This window comes from Eubalaena glacialis, chromosome 1, assembly GCF_028564815.1.
Source record: "Eubalaena glacialis isolate mEubGla1 chromosome 1, mEubGla1.1.hap2.+ XY, whole genome shotgun sequence".
In the NCBI taxonomy this organism is placed as follows: domain Eukaryota; kingdom Metazoa; phylum Chordata; class Mammalia; order Artiodactyla; family Balaenidae; genus Eubalaena; species Eubalaena glacialis.
The window spans coordinates 16,078,809-16,101,546 of NC_083716.1; the positions used below are offsets into that span (position 1 = coordinate 16,078,809).

General features: G+C 39.6%; 1 protein-coding gene across 1 annotated transcript in view; it reads left to right on the forward strand.

The window, feature by feature from the left end:
* Positions 1–22,738, forward strand: part of ABLIM1 (actin binding LIM protein 1) — a 182,280-nt gene that overhangs the window by 26,951 nt on the left and 132,591 nt on the right. The window lies entirely within an intron of this gene.

Below are 22,738 nucleotides of genomic sequence, written 5' to 3' on the forward strand. Positions count from 1 at the left end.
GCCATGCGGCATATGGGGTCTTAGTTCCCAAACTAGGGATCAAACCCATGACCCCTGCCATGGAAACATGGAGTCTTAACCACTGGACTGCCAGGGAAGTCCCAAGTTTATATTTCTTTTTAAAAAAATTAAAAAAAAATTTTTTTATTTTATTGAAGTATAGTTGATTTACAATGTTGTGTTAGTTTCTAGTGTACAGCAAAGTGATTCAGTTATACATATATTTACATATTCTTTTTCATATTCTTTTCCATTCTGGTTTGTCACAGGCTGTTGAATGTGGTTCCCTGTGCTATACTGTAGGACCTTGCTGTTTATCTGTACTTTATATTTCTTTTTCCCTGAGATGAGAGACTCCTACTTCAAAGTAACCATGTCCCAAAGCCATTTTTTAAAGGAGGACTGGAAAACTTTAAGATTGGGGTGCTAAGTCACTGGCTTCTGTGCGTGTGTGTGTGTGTGTGTTGAGAAGTGAGAATTAAGCAAGAACACTTGGAAGGCCTCCAAGCAGGAAAATACTTCCCATTTAAGAAGTGACCCATTTGTGGTTGATTTCCATTAACAAGCCCCCCTTTTTGGGTGTGCAACTCTTGGCATCTATGTATGAAATGTGCTGTCCTGTTATTCTGGAGCCAGGGCCTGGCCAAGTGGCCAAGGAAGAAGAGAGTAGTTTCTGTGTGTTTATTTGAGAAATTTGTTACTTGAGCTAAGGGCATGTCTGGATAGCTCAGGCTGGGGTTCAGTGATGTTGGAAGAGGTGGAAAAGGGGCAAGACTCTACTCTGAGCTCTGCACGTGGTACCCACCCTCATTCCTGGAAACCATGTTTCATTTTGAGCCTCTTAGGCTACAAAGGGTCAGCATTGCCATCTTAACCAGCTGTCCCCGGGGTCTCTCAAGTAGGCTCCAGGCTGCCTAGAGACCCTCAAATACATGATCAAAGGCGGCGGGCAAAAGCTTTTCTGGAGTCCACAGCTGTTTCTTTCACTGAGTGTAACCTTTTCAGGAAAAAGAGCACTAGCGTATAGCTCGGGTAAAAAGGTGGAGGGGAAGGAAGGGCATGAGTTTAGCTCCCATTGAGCGTGACAGAGATGACTAAGGCTGTAATGCGCATCATATAGATAGAGAGAGTCTTTTATCCTCCTGGAAATCCCTATGAGCAAGTACGATAAATCCCCAGTTTTCAGACGACCCAAGTTGGTTATCAGGAAACATCAAGGTCACACCCAGGGAACTGACTGTGTCCACACTCTGTGTGCCTCTGTGGCTCTGTGTCCTTATCTGTGAAAGAAAGAGACTAGACCACATGATATTTAAATCACCCCAGGTCTGAAGTTTGCCAATTCTATATACACATAACCATATTTCTATATAATACAGAACCCAGAGGTACTGAATTAGAGCCTTTTAGGTAGCATGTCAGAAAAAAATATAACTTCTCCTTACATCCAGATTGGCTAACTTGGAGTCAGGCATTATATTTTGTTTTATTTTTTGCTCATAGATTTCCTGAGACATGGCTTAAGGAGTAGATTTGGTATGAAATAAACAGAAAAAAGTAAAGAAGGGCAGCCCTGTATGTGGTTTATATTTCTAGTTGAAAGTACAAAGTGTTAGTCTCTGGGTAGTCACTGTTCAACACATCAAGATATTAGAAGACACATTCGTTTATCCCCCGGGAGGTAGAAGTTTCCATGCTTTTCTTCTAGTTTAAATCGAAGGACTGAATGTAAGTTATTTATGTTGGAAAGTTGTACCATATGTACTTTGTTTCATGCTATCAATGTGTTCCTGAAAAGTTGAATTTTTTTATAAATTACATCATATTTTGAGAACACGTCATTCATAGGAATTATTTTTAGTTTAAACAAAACTTTACTAAAATAAATATCATCGGTTCTTGTAAATTTGTATTTTCCCATACTTTATCTGTCAAGTCTACTGTCTTATGTCTCCAACTTACTGGGGTCACCCCTTTTTTTAGTATCCAAAGAAAGTGTTTAAGCTCCCCATGTCTTATACTCTAGCAAGTTTATGCCTTTTCCCTAAGATTCTAGAGTAGTGTTGTCCAGTAGAAACATGATGCAAGCCACATACATGATTCTGAATTTTCTGATAGCTATATTAAAAAGGTATAACGGGACAGGTGCAGTTAACTTTCATAATATATTTTTTATTTGTCCTTACAGACCCAAAATAGTATCATTTCAACAAGTAATTAAAATAAAAATTATTGAGATATTTGACATTCTTTTTTTTTCATACTAGTTTACAGTGCATCTCAATTTGGACTAGTCAGTCACATTTCAACTGTTCAATAGCCACAGGTAGTTAGTAGCTATAGTATTGGACATCACAGTTCTAGAGATTCCTCAAGGTTTACATTCTTGTGGTCCCTTCTTGCTCTAAATTCTTGCCACTCCCAAATTCTTGGTCTCCCCTTTATGAGTGCTGTGCCTTTCGCATGGCTTCACCCCATACTGGACACCATTTCTCTTCCTCCTTTTCCCAAAGTACCACTTCACAAAGCAGCTGTTTTCAGCAGAGTTTACTGAATGTCTGGGATAATGGAGGGAGTTATAGCACAGAATAGATAACTGCCTAGTGTTCTCAGGCTTTCTCTCTCCTTCCTTCCTTCCTTCCTCACTCCCTCCCTCCCTCCCTCCCCCCTTTCTTTCTTTCTTTCCTTCCTTCCTTCTTTCTATTAACTAGAAAAGTCTATTAATAGACTTTAATTTTTAGAGCAATTTTACATTTACAGAAAAATTGAGCAGAAAGTACAGATGAGGGCCATTTCTCATACTTATTCAGACCCTCATCTGCTACCATCTTGGTAGGACTTCCTCTCTCTACAAAGACCCTTCTCCCCTCCATCCCAGGGACCCCAACTTCCTTCTCCCTCATTGTCAGATCGGGAGTCTAAATTACCTTAGGGTCTCTACGTTTTATAAGCTCATTAGGAGGTTTTCCCAGAGGAAACAGAAATCTTCTCCTTGAAGAATGCTGTCTTCCTCCTAACCCAAGTGGCCCAGACTGCAGCTAAGTCTTAAAACAACAGTTTTGTTTTCTTTCTGTTACATCTAAAGCAGAGGTGTCATTTTTACACAAATAACAAGTGTTGGTGAGGATGTGGAGAAAAGGGAACCCTCGTGCACTGTTGGTGGGAATGTAAATTGGTGTAGCCACTATGGAGAACAGTATGGAGATTCCTCAAAAAATTAAATATAGAACTACCATATGATTAAACTATTCCACTTCTGGGTATTTATCCAAAAAAATATGAAGACACTAATTCAAAATGATATATGCACCCCTATGTTCATTGCAGTATTATTTACAATAGCCAAGATATGGCAGCAACCTAAGTGCCCATCAGTAGATGACTGGATAAAGAAGATGTGATATACAATGGATATTACCCAGTCACAGAAAAAGAATAAAATCTTGCCATCTGCAAAAGAATAAATGAATGGATCTAGAGGGTATTATGCTAAGTGAAATAAGTCAGACAGCAACAAATACTGTATGATTTCACTTATATGTGTCATCTAAAAAACAGAACAAATGAACAACCATAACAAAACAGAAACAAGAGTCATAGATACAGAGAACAAACAGGTGGATGCCAGAGGGGAGGAGGAAGGTGTGGGAGAGAAACAGGTGAGGGAGATTAAGAGGTACAAACTTCCAGCTGTAAAATAAATGAACCACTGGTATGAAATGTACAGCGTGGGGACTACAGTCAATATTTAGGTAATACCTTTGTGTGGTGACAGATTGTAACTAGACTTGTCGTGGTGATCATTTTGAAATGTATAGAAATGTTAAATCACTGTGCTGTGTACCAGGAACTAACATAGTGTTGCAGGTCAATTATACTTCGAAAACAAACTCACAGAGAAACAGATCAGAACTGTGGTCACCAGAGGAGGAGGTGGGGGGAATTGGATGAAGGTGGTCAAAAGGTACAAACTCCCAGTTATAAGATAAATAAGTACTAGAGATGTAATGTACGATGTGATAAATATAATCAACACTGTTGTATGTTACATGTGAAAGTTAAGAGAGTAAAGCTTAAGTTTTCTTCAGAAGGAAAAAAAATTTTTTTTTCTATTTCTTTAATTTTGCATCTGTATGAGATGATGGATGTTCACTAAACTTACTGAGGTCATAATTTCATGATGTATATGAGCCAAATCATTATGCTGTGCACCTTCAACTTATACAGAGCTGTATGTCAGTTATGTCTCAATAAAACTGGAAGGAAAAACAAAATAGAGATGTCATGTTCAGATTGTGAGCTAATGTCCCAGGATGGAGGATTTTGGGTGGAGAGCATTTGCTAAAACAAGCCTGGGCTTTTGGTCAAGACCTGGCTGAGTGCGGGAGGAGGAGCATTCAGGTTCTGACTGCGAGGTGAGTCAGGATCTCCGGGTGATTCTCTCCCCTCCCTCCTACCAGCTCTCCTTCATACATATACCATGGTGCCAAAGCCTTGTGGCTCTTGAATGGGACCTGAGGGGGCTTTCTGCAATTGGAAAGAAAGCCCGAAGATGCAGATACCCGTGGAAATAAAGAGCAGAGATGAACTCTTTTACTAAGAATGGATTTTGAAAGGGGAGGGACAAAGAGGACACTGAACATCTTACATGAGAGCTAGACAAGTAGGGAGGTGGGAAAGGGTTGCAGTGGAGGAATTAGAGTTCATAGCACAAACTTATACCCATTAGCAGTCCACGACTTCATAGGTTTAGCTGTAACAGGGTCAGGGTTGGTGAGCAGGAATTTTGTTGGTGAACCTATATCACTTCCTGAAACGTCTGATATCTTAGGATCTGATGGTCCAAGAGTTACGTATCCAATTAGTACATGTTATTGGAACACATACTCCATGCAAGATATTATGCTAAATGCTGAGAAAAGAAAGAGCACAGCATGTTTGTGTGCGGACACACATACGTGTTTGTGTGTCAGAGATCTCATGGGGTATTTGAAGAGGTATATACATGAGCAACATGTAGTATATTGAGTAATAAGTGCTGTGATGGAGAGAAATATAGGATGTGGACTGGGGGCAGGGAGATAGATGCAGAAGGGGGATAGAATGGTTGTCAGGTGGAAATAATGTAAGGTGGCACCAGGTGTGATAGGGACTCAGGGACAGATTTAAAAGACATTTAAAGTTAAGGTTGTTAGGATTTTATGACTGATTGAATATGAGGAATGAAGAAGGATCCAGGTTTCCAGCTGGACTGCCTGGGTGGACAGATGGTTGTCACCAACCAAGGATATACAGGAGCACTGGATAGGCTAGTGCGCGGAGAGAGTTCAGTTTGGGATACATTGAGGCTGAGCCCGCATGGTCCATACAGAGTCTCGTAGGCTTAGCACTCGAGAGGTACTGGTCTGTGTTGGGAAGAAGGATTCGAAAGTATTTGGCATCCAGATAATGGCTGAAGCTCTATAATTGTGTGTGGAATTCCCCTGGGAAAGGGCAAAAGGCAGGAACTGAATAATAACGATGCCAGCGTCTGAAGGAAGTAGAACCTAATTTCCATTTGTAACCTTGGAAAATGTGCCCATCTGGTAATGAGATGGGGAAAGTGATTTAATTAATGGATAGATTCTGTAATTAAAAGAAAAGGAGATCCCCAAAGCTTCTGTTATTCTTTATAATAACCCAATGGAAATAAAATATGGCTGCAGGCTTCTGGATGGAGCTATTCTTTATCTTCAGTACTCAGTGGCTTTGTTTTTCATCCTTGCCCATTAGCAGCAACAGTCCCACTAACTTAAAAGACGTTTTTTCTTTTTAATGATATCCATTCATTCTGATATTGTTCCAGTGATATGATCATTTTTTAATGTAGCACCTTGTCTGCATCAGGATTGTAATACATGCTCTATGAGAGAATAAGAAACCTATTTAGTATAAATTTAATATTTAATAATTACATATTTAATATTTAATTATATTTAAGTTAATTATAATTATATACACAGTTCATCATATACATTGTTGACACATTATATTGTTCATTATAATTATTGTTGTCTATCTTGAGCATTTTTTTTCAGGATAATGCCCTAGATCCAGTTTTCTTGCAGAAAGTTCTAGAGCATTTAGAAACGATCAGGGACTAGGGACCAGAGGATTGAGAAGGGCTATCTAGCCAAATGTTCTGTTTTCAATGAGCCTTTCCTGGACTATACTGTATAAGATTTCAGCTGCTCCCTATACCATATCTCTTTCTGCTGTATCTTTTTTCCTTAACATTTATCATTATTTAGTATATTTTATTCATGCATCTTTACCCCCTACTAAAGAGTAAGCTCCCCTCGAGGGCAGAGCTTTTTGTCTGTTTTGTTTACTACTGTGTACCTGGTACCTAAAACAATGCCCGACATATTAGGTGCCCAATAAGGGGAAAGCTGACTGAATGAATGAATGACCAGTAACCGTGTATTTCTTTGGCACTTGAATATTTGTAAGTGTTTCTAATGGCATAGCTACTCAACAAGATTTATTGAGTGCTTACTATGATATATGCCCTCAAATGCTTACTAGACAGCAACATTATCTTTTGAAAAGAATGAGTATAAGTAAAGCTATCTGTCATTGATTACAGAGCTACACGTCTGCTGTACGTGGAGATGGAACAGATGGAACAGATAAGAGAACTTGTGCTGAAGGCTACTGTCAGGCAGCGCTTGGGTGGGATGTTGTTGCTGTTTAGTTCTTTATGCTGGTTTAGCCCCTTAGCTTTCACTTAACCCGCTGGATATAACCCACTGCACGTGGGGTATTTTCCGACTCAAGTGGACATTGATAAAGCTCTAGTAAAATGGAAGCAATTTCTTATATTCCCTAAGTGCTGAGCTCAGGCTTTTAATACCTATTTAGAGAATCTGACTCACTTGGAAATTGATTAAATGGAAGAATTAATCAGGATGCAAGAAAAATAAGTCTGATGCAAATGTGCTCCCTTCTCACAGCAAATCAGAAACCACTTTCATGCCATCTTTTGTTGATGAAAGAATAATCCTGTGTAGTTTATCTTTTGAATTTTGCACCATGTTAAAGTGTTACCTAGTCAAATAAATATAATTTAGATTATAAGGTTTTGAATTCCAAAGTGAAATAGGATAAAGGCTCAGAACTTCTCCAAAATACGCTGCTTAACAATTTTGACTCTTGTTGGGAGATAATTATTCATTGGTCTCTTGTGAGCATAGGCGCCGGTAGCTTTTTGTTCTGAATTATCTTTCCAAGGATGTTTGTATAGTGAACATTCTAGGAAGATAGAGATAGTGTTTCCCTCTGGAGTAGGGGATGGATTTGTTTGCTGTCTAGTATAATAAAGATAATGTCTGCCTCTAGAACAAAGGTTGGATAGATTTGCTGGCAGCTCATTATGAAAGATTGGGGTTTCCGAAGCTCGGGGTTCCTCAGTGACACAAACCCCCTGCAAGAGCAGCATCCTGGTGACCTGCTTCTCTTGCCTCTGAGGGATTTGGGGGGTCATGGGGAATGGGTAACAAATATGAAGCTCATGTTACTCGCCCTGAGTCATAAAGTCTTTCGCTTCTTAAAAAAAAAAAGTCTTTTGCTTCTGACCCGGGAGTTTCATGTCTTCTGCCAGCATCCATGAAATCAGGGCAGGCTAACTTGTTAGCTTGCAGGTAAAAATCTCAAGTTCTTTATAGTTCTTGAGAGCTCTGTTTTGTGTCCATGAAAGCTTACTTTTTTGGGAAAGGGAACGCTGAAGTTCACCCAGCTTGATCAAAGAAGAACACATTTTCTAAGAAGATGATTTGTACAACAAAGGTTATGGGAGTGTTTATATCATAGAGGAGGGAGGAAAACGGAAATGTTCCTCAAGCATTTTTAAAGCAAACACTGAACTCATCCTGTTGCTGGTTCTTTTCACGTCCTGACCCTGAACCGTTGGAGTACCCCATGGTCTGACCTCATCTCTATGTCCACTTTCTAGTGACCTCATCTAGTCTCATGGTTTACAAGTACCATCTGTACCCTGACAAATACCAACTCGATTACTCTCCCCTGCAATCCAGACTGGTATCTTCAAAGGCCTTCTCAGCATCTCCGGTAGGCCTCTCAAACCTAATTCCTGGTTACTAGCACCATCCCTACCCCCTAACCTTCTCCTCTAGTCTTTTAATTTCAGCAGTTGTCAAGACCTTCCTCCCAGTTGCTCAGGCTAAAAACGTTGGAGTCATTTTCACTCCTCTTTTTCTTTCACATGAAGCAAGTATTCCACCAACAAATCCCTTTGGCCCTATCTTCATAGCATATACAAAAATCTGACCATTTGCACTATCCCAAAGATAATGATCCTGCTCCAAGCTGCCATCATGTCTTGCCTGGATTAATAATGGTATTGAGTCTCCCTGCATCTGCCGTTGCCCCCCTTCCCCAGATTATTCTTAATGCAGTAGCCAAGGTGATCCTTAAAAATAAAGCCAGATCCTGTCACCTTTCCAAAGAATTCCCGCATCTTTCAGAATGAAAGCCAAAGACCTTAATTTGACCTTCAGGGTCCCTCCTCACTGTTACTCCCAGTCCTCATGTCCCACCACTTTCTCTCTGGATCCCTCTGCCAAGCTACACTGACCTGTTTGATTGCTCTTAAACAAACCAAGCATTGAAGCGCCTCAGGACCTTTGCACTTACTGTTCCTTTTGCTTGACAAGCTTTTTATCCAGATATGTGCCTGGCGCCCTCCATGACTTACTTTGGGTCTCTTCTCAAATGACACTTATCAATGAGATCATCTTTGACACCATCTGATATGGGTAGATGTGTATATGTGTATCTGTGTGTGTTTACATATATATGTATTTATATACGATTTAAGTTATGTATGGTTTGTTGGTTGCCTGTCTCCCCCTGCTAGAATGTAGACACCAACAGGATTTGTACAGCAGTCCTTAAGAAAAAACCTAACTTACATTAGGCACTCAATAATAATTGCTGAATGAATGAATGAAATGTTTATCATTGATTGATACTAATTACACATTATTATTTCCAAATTATTAAATCCAGGTCACCCCAGGCTTGATTTCAATCAATGTCTTCTTAAGTGTGGGAAGGAGAAAATTATTTCTGTAGTTCCCAGATACAGCATTTCTCACACAGGGAAAAAATAGTCTCTCTTCAATATTTTTTTCAACCCTTCTAATTTCATGAAGCAGAAGATCTTTATAACAAAGAGAGAATAGCTGTCAGGCCCAGGGCCTTGATCAGGCAATGATATCAAAGCTCAAACTGAATTACATTATTTAATTATTTATTTCTACAGATACTTTATATAGAGGGCAAGTGGCCCTGGAAGTTTTGATTTACAGTAGTGGTATACATTTGCCTTTTAAAATAATTGTACTTCATAAAAGTGAGATTTATTTGTCTCTATCCTGCCTAAGGAGAGTGCAAGCCTGACTGAGAGCAGAGACCGAGGCCAGTGCCAGCTGAAGGCTTGGGTGGGACTCAGAATACAGAAGCAGCCTCTTCAGCTGCCTGTTCAGGAACATCTTTTTCAGATGCACTTCCATGATTACAGACCATGTAATGAACAACAAAGCCGTGTGGCTGACAGGGTCTTGGTACTCCAGCCGGGTGTCAGGCCTGAGCCTCTGAGGTGGGAGAGCTGAGTTCAGGACATTGGTCCACCAGAGACCTCCCAGCCCCACATAATATCAACGAGTGAGAGCTCACCCAGAGACCTGTGTCTCAACGCTAAGACCCAACTCCACTCAACAAGAGCAAGCTCCAGTGCTGAACACCCCATGCCAGAAAACTACCAAGACAAGAACACAACCTTACCCATTAGCAGAGAGGCTACCTAAAATCATAATAAGTTCACAGACACCCCAAAACACACCACTGGACGCAGTCCTGCCCACCAGAAAGACAAGATCCAGCCTCATCCACCAAAACACAGGCACCAGTCCCCTCCACCAGGAAGCCTACACAACCCACTGAACCAACCTTACCCACTGGGGGCAGATACCAAAAACAACAGGAACTACGAACCTGCAGCCTGCAAAAAGGAGACCCCAAACACAGTAAGTTAAGCAAAATGAGAAGACAGAGAAATATGCAGCAGATGAAGGAGCAAGGTAAAAACCATCAGACCAAACAAATGAAGAGGAAATAGGCAGTCTACCTGAAAAAGAATTCAGAGTAATGATAGTAAAGATGATCCAAAATCTTGGAAACAGAATGGAGAAAATACAAGAAACGTTTAACAAGGACCTAGAAGAACTAGAGAGCAAACAAACTATGATGAACAACACAATAAGTGAAACTTAAAATTCTCTGGAAGGAATCAATAGCAGAATAACTGAGGCAGAAGAACGGATAAGTGACCTGGAAGATAAAATAGGGGAAATAACTACCACAGAGCAGAATAAAGAAAAAAGAATGAAAAGAATTGAGGACAGTCTCAGAGACCTCTGGGACAACATTAAACGCACCAGCATTCGAATTATAGGGGTTGAAGAAGAAGAGAGAAAGAAAGGGACTGAGAAAATATTTGAAGACATTATAGTTGAAAACGTCCTTAATATGGGAAACTAAATAGTCAATCAGGTCCAGGAAGTGCAGGAAGTCCCATACAGGATAAATCCAAGGAGAAACACGCCAAGACACATATTAATCAAATTATCAAAAATTAAATACAAAGGAAAAATATTAAAAGCAGCAAGGGAAAAGCAACAAATAACACACAAGGGAATCCCCATAAGGTTAACAGCTGATCTTTCAGCAGAAACTCTGCAAGGCAGAAGGCTGTGGCAGGACATATTTAAAGTGATGAAAGGGAAAAACCTACAACCAAGATTACCCAGCAAGGATCTCATTCAGATTTGACAGAGAAATTAAAACCTTTACAGACAAGCAAAAGCTAAGGGAATTCAGCACCACCAAACCAGCTTTACAACAAATGCTAAAAGAACTTCTCTAGGCAGGAAACACAAGAGAAGGAAAAGACCTACAATAACAAACCCAAAACATTTAAGAAAATGGTAAAAGGAACATACATATTGGTAATTACCATAAATATAAATGGATTAAATGCTTCAACCAAAAGACATAGACTGGCTGAACGGATACAAAAACCAGACCTGTATATATGCTGTCTACAAGAGACCCACTTCAGACCTAGTGACACATACAGACTGAAAGTGAGGGGATGGAAAAAGATATTCCATGCAAATGGAAATCAAAAGAAAGCTGGAGTAGCAATTCTCATATCAGACAAAATAAACTTTAAAATGAAGACTATTACAAGAGACAAAGAAGGACACTACATAATGATCAAGGAATCAATCCAAGAAGAAGCCATAAAAATTGTAAATATTTATTGACCCAACATAGGAGCACCTCTATACATAAGGCAAATGCTAACAAACATAAAAGAGGAAATCGACAGTAACACAATCATAGTAGGGGACTTTAACACCCCACTTTCACCAATGGACAGATCATCCAAAATGAAAATAAATAAGAAAACACAAGCTTTAAATGATACATTAAACAAGATGGACTTAATTGATATTTATAGGACATTCCATCCAAAAACAACAGAATACACTTTCTTCTCAAGTGCTCATAGAACATTTTCCAGGATAGATCATATCTTGGGTCACAAGTCAAGCCTTGGTAAATTTAAGAAAATTGAAATTGTATCAAGTGTCTTTTCTGACCACAATGCTATGAGACTAGATATCAATTACAGGAAACAAACTGTAAAAAATACAAACACATGGAGGCTAAACAATATACTACTAAATAACCAAGAGATCACTGAAGAAATCAAAGAGGACGTCAAAAAATACCTAGAAACAAATGACAATGAAAACACAACGATCCAAAACCTATGGGATGCAGCAAAAGCATTTCTAAGAGGGAAGTTTATAGCAATACAATCCTACCTCAAGAAACAAGAAACATCTCAAATAAACAACCTAACCTTACCCCTAAAGCAAGTAGAGAAAGAAGAACAAAAAAACCCCAAAGTTAGCAGAAGGAAAGAAATCATAAAGATCAGATCAGAAATAAATGAAAAAGAAATGAAGCAAATGATAGCAAAGATCAATAAAACTAAAAGATGGTTCTTTGAGAAGATAAACAAAAGTGATAAACCATTAGCCAGACTCATCACGAAAAAAAAGGAAAAGACTCAAATCAATAGAATTAGAAATGAAAAAGGAGAAGTAACAACTGACAGTGCAGAAATACAAAGGATCATGAGAGATTACTACAAGCAACTATATGCCAATAAAATGGACAACTTGGAAGAAGTGGACAAATACTTAGAAAAGCACAACCTTCCAAGACTGAACCAGGAAGAAATAGAAAATGTTAACAGACCAATCACAAGCACTGAAATTGAAACTGTGATTAAAAATCTTCTAACAAACAAAAGCCCAGGACCAGATGGCTTCACAGGCGAATTCTATCAAACATTTAGAGAAGAGCTAACACCTATCCTTCTCAAACTCTTCCAAAATATAGCAGAGGGAGGAACACTCCCAAACTCGTTCTATGAGGCCACCATCAACCTGATACCAAAACCAGACAAAGGTGTCACAAAAAAAGAAAACTACAGGCCAATATCACTGATGAATATAGATGCAAAAATCCTCAACAAAATACTAGCAAACAGAATCCAACAGCACATTAAAAGGATCATACACCATGATCAAGTGAGATTTATCCCACGAATGCAAGGATTCTTCAATATATGCAAATCAATCAATGTGATACACCATATTAACAAATGGAAGGAGAAAAACCATATGATCATCTCAGTAGATGCAGAAAAAACTTTCAACAAAATTCAACACCAATTTATGATAAAAACCCTCCAGAAAGTAAGCATAGAGGGAACTTACCTCAACATAATAAAGGCCATATATGAAAAACCCACAACCAACATCGTTCTCAATGGTGAAAAACTGAAACCATTTCCACTAAGATCAGGAACAAGACAGGGTTGCCCACTCTCACCACTCTTATTCAACATAGTTTTGGAAGTTTTAGCCACAGCAATCAGAGAAGAAAAAGAAATAAAAGGAATCCAAATCAGAAAAGAAGTAAAACTGTCACTGTTTGCAGATGACATGATACTATACATAGAGTATTCTAAAGATGCTACCAGAAAACTACTAGGACTAATCAATGAATTTGGTAAAGTAGCAGGATACAAAATTAATGCACAGAAATCTCTTGCATTCCTATATACTAATGATGAAAAATCTGAAAGAGAAATTAAGGAAACACTCCCATTTACCACTGCAACAAAAAGAATATAATACCTAGGAATAAACCTACCAAAGGAGACAAAAGACCTAGAAAACTATAAGACACTGATGAAAGAAATTAAAGATGATACAAACAGATGGAGAGATATACCATGTTCTTGGATTGGAAGAATCAACATTGTGAAAATGACTATGCTACTCAAAGCAATCTACAGATTCAATGCAATCCCTATCAAACTACCAATGGCATTTTTCACAGAACTACCACAAAAAATTTCACAATTTGTATGGAAACACAAAAGACCCCGAATAGCCAAAGCAATCTTGAGAACGAAAAATGGAGCTGGAGGAACCAGGCTCCCTGACTTCAGACTATAGTACAAAGCTACAGTAATCAAGACAGTATGGTACTGGCACAAAAACAGAAATATAGATCAATGGACCAGGATAGAAAGCCCAGAGATAAACCCACACACATATGGTCACCTTATCTTTGACAAAGGAGGCAAGAATATACAATGGAGAAAAGACAGCCTCTTCAATAAGTGGTGCTGGGAAAACTGGACAGCTACATGGAAAAGAATGAAACTAGAACACTCCCTAACACCATACACAAAAATAAACTTAAAATGGATTAAAGACCTAAATGTAAGGTCAGACACTATAAAACTCTTAGAGGAAAACATAGGCAGAACACTCTATGGCATAAATCACAGCAAGATCCTTTTTGACCCACCTCCTAGAGAAATGGAAATAAAAACAAAAATAAAAAATGGGACCTAATGAAACTTCAAAGCTTTTGCACAGCAAAGGAAAACATAAACAAGATGAAAAACAACCCTCAGAATGGGAGAAAATATTTGCAAATGAAGCAACTGAGAAAGGATTAATCTCCAAAATATACAAGCAGCCCATGCAGCTCAATATCAAAAAAACAAACAATCCAATCCAAAAATGGGCAGAAGACCTAAATAGACATTTCTCCAAACAAGATATACTGATTGCCAACAAACACGTGAAAAGATGCTCAACATCACTAATCATTAGAGAAATGCAAATCAAAACTACAACAAGGTATCACCTCACACTGGTCAGAATGGCCATCATCAAAAAATCTAGAAACAGTAAATGGTGGAGAGGGTGTGGAGAAAAGGGAACCCTCTTGCACTGTTGGTGGGAATGTAAATTGATACAGCCACTATGGAGAACAGTACAGACGTTCCTTAAAAATCTAAAAATAGAAGTACCATATGACCCAGCAATCCCACTACTGGGCATATACCCTGAGAAAACCATAATTCAAAAAGAGTCATGTACCACAATGTTCATTGCAGCTCTATTTACAATAGCCAGGACATGGAAGCAACCTAAGTGTCCATCGACAGATGAATGGATAAAGAAGATGTGGCACATATATACAATGGAATATCACTCAGCCATAAAAAGAAATGAAATTGAGTTATTTGTAGTGCGGTGGATGGACCTAGAGTCTGTCATACAGAGTGAAGTAAGTCAGAAGGAGAAAAACAAATACCGTACGCTAACACATATGTATGGAATCTATAAAAAAACAAAAAATGGTTCTGAAGAACCTAGGGGCAGGACAGGAATAAAAACACAGACGTAGAGAATGGACTTGAGGACACGGGGAGGGGGAAGGGTAAGCTGGGACGAAGTGAGAGAGTGGCATGGACTTATTCACACTACCAAATGTAAAATAGATAGCTAGTGGGAAGCAGCTGCATAGCACAGGGAGATCAGCTCGGTGCTTTGTGACCACCTAGAGGGGTGGGATAGGGAGGGTGGGAGGGAGACGCAAGAGGGAGGGGATATGAGGATATATGTATACATGTAGGTGATTCACTTTGTTCTAAAGCAGAAACTAACACACCATTGTAAAGCAATTATACTCCAATAAAGATGTTAAAAAAATAAAAAGACTATAATATCAACTCTGGTTAAATCTAATGAATAAAAATGTCTGCTTTACCTAAAAAAAAAAAAAAAAGTGAGCTGATTTTTTAAAAGGCATTAAGGAAACAAAAACTATGGCAAAAAAATAGTGAAGGTGGTACATGAGTGAAATTGGGAAAGTTTGGGGAACAGTGATTCTGATAGTAGACTTGGATTTGCATCTGAAGTGATGAGGCCGTTTTTAATGTGGTCTTGGGACTCAAATGTTATACGTATTATAATCATGACATCTACTGAAAAGAAGAAAAACTGCACTCATGTAAATGTAGTCCAACTTTTAAACTGCTATAGTGAGGTTTGTCTGCCGCTAATGAGATTGAATTAGTGAATTTTGGTTGCAATTTGAAAAGTATCCTGTAAGAATTGACTTTACGATGGTCATTTCTTTCTTTCTTTCTTTCTTTTTTTAAATAAATTTATTATTTTATTTATTTTTGGCTGTGTTGGGTCTTCATTGCTGCCCCCGGGCTTTCTCTAGTTGCGGCAAGTCGGGGCTACTCTTCGCTGCGGTGCACAGGCCTCTCATTGCAGTGGCCTCTCTCGTTGTGGAGCATGGGCTCTAGGCGCGCAGGCCTCAGTAGTTGTGGCACATGGGCTCAGTAGTTGTGGCTCGCAGGCTCTACAGGCCCAGTAGTTGTGGTGCATGGGCTTAATTGCTCCACGGCATGTGCGATTCTCCCAGACCAGGGCTTGAACCCGTGTCCCCTGCATTGGCAGGCGGATTCTCAACCACTGCACCACCAGGAAAGTCCCTCATTTCTTTTTCTTTGATTTAATCTGAGAAGGGATTTGATAGCGTCTAGAGGGGTATTATCTACTGAGTGACAGCTACAGGGCAAAAGTAGAATTTCTTTTGGAATTCTTCCTTGGTTGATAAGATCAACCAATTCCCAAATGAGGTAAGCACCCTAAAACCTTCTTATCCACATTAAACCCAAGCAGAGAGACTTGAGTCATCTTTCTCCATGATGGAAAGGCATTTGTGAGGTAACTTCAAGGGTCCTTCTGTGACTCAAACAAATTCCCCTTAGCCTTTCGCTCTAGGTCCCCCCAGGGTCCCATCATCTGCCTCCAGTGGGCTGTGCAGTGCCACTGAGTGAGTCCTACTTTCCCACCAGGAAAGAGTGTTTACAGTGTACCTAAGAGCCAGTGATCACCGTTCTCCTGTGTCTCAAAGCTTCTAAAACTCTGAGCTTCTCTTTATTTATTGAACATTTCATGAGAAGTGGGAGAACCTCAATAGATGTGATGTATCAGGAGATATGTATATGGTGTGAAAGCTACCTGGAGAGGCGTAAACATATAAAACCATTTAGGGCAGAGTTGTTAAAGTGTGATCCAAGAAGCACCTACCCCAGAGTAACCCTGATGCTGGTTAACGATTCAGATTCCTGGTCTCACCCCAGTCTCCCTTATCAGCATCTCAGTGGTCAGGGTCTAGCATTTCCAACCAGTTCACCAAATTTGAGGACCGCTGTTTTGTTGGACATGGGCTTTGAATTGGTAGTGGGATGTTGGCAGGGGGGAGAGTATATAAGTAGCCTGTTCAGAAACATCCAGATAAGGATTCCCTGGTCATGGCCCTTCATGGCCTATGAAATTCACAGGAATTGGGCTTTTCTTTAGAATAACATCACTAAATATAGAATTCAGGAAATGTTCAGCTAAAAAGTAGATACGAAAATTTATGCTCTAGGGACTTCCCTGGCAGTCTAGTGGTAAAGAATCTGCCTACCAATGCAGGGGATGAGGGTTCGATCCCTGGTCGGGGAACTAAGATCCCCCATACCTCAATGAAGATCCAACACAGCCAAATAAATAAATAAAACAAAATAAATATTTTTAAAAATTTATGTTCTAAATATACCTGACTAATAATATGGAGATGGAAAAAGTCACAGTATCGAGATATGTCCTATGAAATTCTGAATGGGGCAAAAGAAGCAAAGGTATAGAACTCCCTGATATATAATTTATCTGCACCCGTAAGTTCAAAGCTGAAGACTGCAGTCAAATGACTATCAATGATGAAAACCCTGGCTAACCTATAAGGTGTACAATAAATTCTGAGGATAAACGGTAATATTTGTTTATTCAACAAATATATATTTTTTAATTTATTTATTTTATTTATTTTCTTTTTGGCTGTGTTGGGTCTTTGTTGCTGCATGCAGGCTTTCTCTAGTTGTGGTGAGCGGGGGCTACTCTTTGTTGCGGTGCGTGGGCTTCTCATCGCAGTGGCTTCTCTTGTTGCAGAGCACGGGCTCTAGGCACGTGGGCTTCAGTAGTTGTGGCACGTGGGCTCAGTAGTTGCGGCTCACGGGCTCTAGAGTGTAGGCTCAGTTGTTGTGGCGCACAGGCTTAGTTGCTCCGCAGCATGTGGGATCTTCCCAGACCAGGGCTCGAACCTGTGTCCCCTGCATTGGCAGGCGGATTCTTAACCACTGCACCACCAGGGAAGTCCCTCAACAAATATTTATTTTCCAAGTGCCGAGGCACTCAAGAATAAGTCATACACAATCAGGTTATACATATAAGTTAGACATGACCTCTGCCTTCATAGTAGTATTCCATAGACTGAATGTTTGTGTTCCTCCCAAACTCATATGTTGAAACCCAATCCCCAGTGGTGTTAGGAAGTATGGCCTCTGGGAGGTGATTAGGTCATGAGGATGAGCCCTCATGAATGGGATTAGTGCCCTTATAAAAGAGACCCCAAAGAGCTCCCTCATCCCTTCTGCCATATGAGGACCTAATGAGAAGACTGCTCTCTGAACCAAGAAGCGGGCTCTCACCAGACACTGAATCAACTGTCAACTTGATCTTGGACTTCACAGTCTCCAGAACTGTGAAAAATAAATTTCAATTGTTTATTAACCACCCAGGCTGTGGCATTTCGTTATAGCAGCCTGAATGGACTAAGACAAGATATTAATCAGACATTGAAATAATCATAAACTATGACTTACCAACTGTCATTGGTGCAATAAAGGGAAAATGAAAAGATCTGCCTGGGCAAAAATGTGAGCTTGTAACAGGAGGATCTCAGTGTGTTTGTGGTGGGGGGATGGGCAGGTGATGAAGAAAGGCTTTCCTACCCCACCCCCACCTCTCCTGGAAGAGAAATTTGAGCTGCCGTGTAAAGGATGAAAGTACAGTAGCCACTTAATTTTTCCTTGTAATAAAAGTCCGCTAAATGGACTTCATTATTCCAAAGAGCAGATTTGCATTCTTTTCTTACTAAAAGTCACTTAATTTTTGGCATAAATCAATCTGGGAATATCGACACTTGATGGCCTTCAAATGTTTACCATGTGAAATGTTTATAGAGCATCTATCATCTGTCCATTCACCATCCTAGGCTATGGAGGTCTGAAAGGTATTTATAACATGATGCCTACCCCTAAAGAGCTTGTGATCTGGTGGCAAGCAGTGTGCTTACTAGAGGAACCATGGCTGGTAGCAGGACAGGTGCAGGTGAGTGGTCCAGAGCACAGGTGCAGTGAGTCCAAGACTGCAGAGACCACCTAGAGCTGAATGGTCCAGGGATGTTGCCAAGAAGGGGACAAGATATGATAAAACACGGATGCTCCAGAAAACATAATAACCTTCCCAGGACTGGAAAGGGGGAGCATGCTAGTTGTGGTCAGGAGTAGGGGCTGCTTTGTTCAAGGTGGTGGAGACAGGGGTGTGGCTGAAGTTGACACTGGCCTTCATTTGGGCAAACAAGCTTCCTGCCAGAAATGAATGGAGCCATAACCCTCCTACTGTCATTTGAAAGATGGCATTTTAAACGTTAATTAGAGTAACTTTATTCCATTTCAAAAATGGAACTAGTGTTGTATGTTATTTATAGCCACATAGTTTTAAAAAGACTTCTGAACATTGGACGTCTGTGGAAATTTTTAAAAATCAGATCACATGAGCTCGTCTCTCAAGATAGCATTGGCAGAAATCTGCACACAGAATATGTCTTAATAGAGACTGTTGCCATTTCTCAATGTGAGTCTTAACTGTGTGTTAGAGGGTGTGGGAAATGCTACCTTTTGATAGCTTTTGATGTTCATAGCCCATGAACATCAAAATTATTTTTAAAGTGTTTATCTAAAACTATTAGAAAATCTGGGTTACAACTTCAGCTTAGGTCAATGAATTGCAATATATTTTTCAAAAATTAGTCTTTAAAGACTGGGTTCTGTGAAAGGGCTTGGGAAAAGCATCCCATCTCCAATAGCACTTTCCATTTTTGCCATCTTCGGGTTTATAAGATGTTTACCAGACCAGGATCATTCCATGTAGAATATGTGTATTTATAAAGTGCAGGGACTTTACGGAGTAAAGTGGGTGAAAACCGAGGGGTGGGTGGGTTGAATATACAGATTAAGAGTTTTCTGTGTTTAGTTTTTTTTTTTAAGTAAAATTATATTATCTAATTTATATGCTATAAGAACTAACTCTTCATGTTTATATCTCATTTCCAAAATGGTACTTTAGGTGCTGATAAAATGATAAATTTGATGCTCTTTTCATTGCAATGTAATCTCTGTGATTTGATCTAGCTGTATGGATCAAGAAAGTAACATTATCACATTGTCCATACCGAAAAGGATAGTGCTCTTCTATCCTGAATGGAAAGGCCATTTATTCTGTCATAAGTATTTTCTAACCGTAGATATAGTATAGCCTCTTTCAAGAGCCTGTTCTCATTCGTAATCACCTCTATGGTTATAGCTATAAGCTTATCTAACCTAGATCTCTTGGTACATGTAAAGCAAATGTTTCCCCAGTTTGTCCTTTAGATGGAAAAGAGCTGATTATTGACTTCCTTAAAATAACCCACCATACACTTAAAGACCATAATTACCCTGACCTCTTTTCTTTGGTCTAATCCCAATTTTTTTTTTTTCTTAGCTGTTCTCTCCCAGCCCTTTAATTACTCCTGTTGCTACTCTGTGATTCCATTCTAGTTTCTTTTCATGCACCTTAAATTATGGAGCACATAACCAGTCACAGTCTTATTCTCTGTAATCAGGACCTTCTTGGTATTGTGAGCACAAAGCAGAGCTATAGTGTGACCCTACACATAGCACATGTGAATTGAAATGGTCTCTTGAGTTGTTGAGTTACAGTCAATTTCAGTTGTGAAGGAAGTTCAGAGTCTTAAAAGACTCAAGAAGTTGAGAGAGGGTGGAGTTACTACCTTGGCACCACTATTTTGATGCCAATTTGGTACTTGCAGAAGCAAAGACAGGATTACTGGCTCTTTCTTTATGCTGTGCCAGAGCAACTTGGCTCTGCCCACACTGTCCTGGTTTAAAGCAATATGAAATAGGAGGAAAGGGACAATAAGTTTCTATCTCTCTAAGTATCATGGAAGATATCAAACAGCATAAGAAGTGGTATTTGCCTTTAATAAACTTGCAACTGAGATAAGGAGAAAATCTCAATGGCAGTATAAGGTACAAGATAACGTATATTAAGAGTCAAACGTTAATAATTGTTCTGAGCCCAGAGAAAGCAGAGCCAGAGGAGACTGGAAGAAGCCATCAGCTTCATCATGAAGTCAAACCTGAGTGGTGCCTGGGAGGCTGGCTGGGGTTGGTATGGGTGTTGGCAGGAGGTGGGAGGAGGTGTCTATCCGGCAGGGGGATGGGAGGGTCAGTTTGACTGGAAGAAAGCGCTCATGATCAAGAAGAGTCAGATGAATGTTTGGTAGATGCCAGGGCCTTAGATGCAAGGTCAAAGTGTTTGCAGAGTGAAGCAGGAGGTCTTTTACCATAATACTTGGGAGGAGGTGTGCAGGGTAGATTGGGCAGGAGAAACCAGAGAAAAAGAGACCATTAAGAGGGTTAATAGACCCCATGCTAACTGCTTTTTTGTGGTTGCTGGTAAAAATGGCTATGCATCTGTGCCTTTATCTGTCTTCTGCAGGTTCAGCTTATAGATCCACACATAATTCTCATGGAGGCTCTGTCCTTAGTGTCTGGGAGTTCATAAAAGGCAAAGATACATGACTGAGCTCTTTCTGGGGACTGAAAAAGGGAAAGGGAGAGGAGAGAATATAGATCTTAAAATTTACCTGTGGGTGCAAAAATTCCAGTGGGTGGCTTAATCTGAGGTAGGCTTACCTGGGATAAGCAAGGTCCTATTAAGTCTGGCTAGCCTTTCATTTCTTCCTTGTGCACATTTTCAACATTTATGCATGATCTTTCCTAATTATTAAGTAATCTATGCTATCAGAGAAGACTTTAATACTTGTTTTGTGTTATGGCCCAAAGCCAAAACAAAACAGTACACTGAGTGAGAGATATTATTCTGGGTGATATCTTTGTTATTTGAGCTGGTTATAATTAATGTGGATTAACATAGTTAATCCACAACAAGCATTAAAAACAAACTTAGTTTGTAGTTGAAGATTTTATTAGTAAATGAGGTTCCTAAATGTTTCCTTTTCAGCCAAGTCTCTTTAGTTATTATTGTAAATTCAAACTTGGAATTAACACAGCCCCTCAAATGCCTGGCTTTGGGATCTCATTTTGCCATCTGGTTGGACTTCTAACTATCTTCTTTCTAACTATCTTCTTTCCCAGAAATGATCATCGATTTCGTTGAGCATTTAGAAGTTAAGGTGAAAACTATTTAAATATGTTTTTGAGGCTTAGTATTTGCTTCCAGGGTGATGCATTAGCTAATAGTTATTTTTGGTGGAAGCTGCCCCCTCTTATTATTGTTTATGAGTCTCTGTTCAGCTATTTTGAACTCTGGGAGACAGCATGTAGTACTTTGGAGCTATGGTGTATGGTACTTTCAAACACACTGCTCTGGATTTCAGAGCAGAATCTGATTCAGTGAGACCCCACCCTGTAATAGAATTGGGAGTGGTTTGGGAAGATGCTATGTCAAAGTCTACCTTTGTATTTTCTATGAAAAAAGGGTTTGAGGAAATGAACAGAATAACATCTTGGATGAAATAAAATTCTTTTAAAATTTAGTTGAGTAGAGGATGTATGAAGAGGGTGGGAGGTATGTGATATTCACGGTGCAGATCCACCCATGAAGTGTTTGAGAGTTGCGTACCCTGTGTCCATCCCAGCCCTGCTTCTGCCCATGGCAGCCTAAGAGGAGGCAGGGCTAGTGCTGGCCCAGGCCGGGTAGAACAGGGTTTCACCTGTAAAGCAGAACTTCTAGAGCACATAGCCCTTTTAGGGTGTGGAGAAAAGGGAACCCTCGTATGCTGTTGACGGGAATGTAAATTGGTGTGGCCACTATGAAAAACGGTATGGAGGTTCCTCAGAAAACTAAAAATAGATCTACCATATGATCCAGCAATCCCACTCCTGGGTGTTTATCTGAAGGAAACAAAAACACTAATTAGAAAAGATACATGCACCCATAACTGAATCACTTTGCTGTACAGCAACAATTAACACAACATTGTAAATCAACTATACTTCAATTTAAAAAAAGAAAGGACA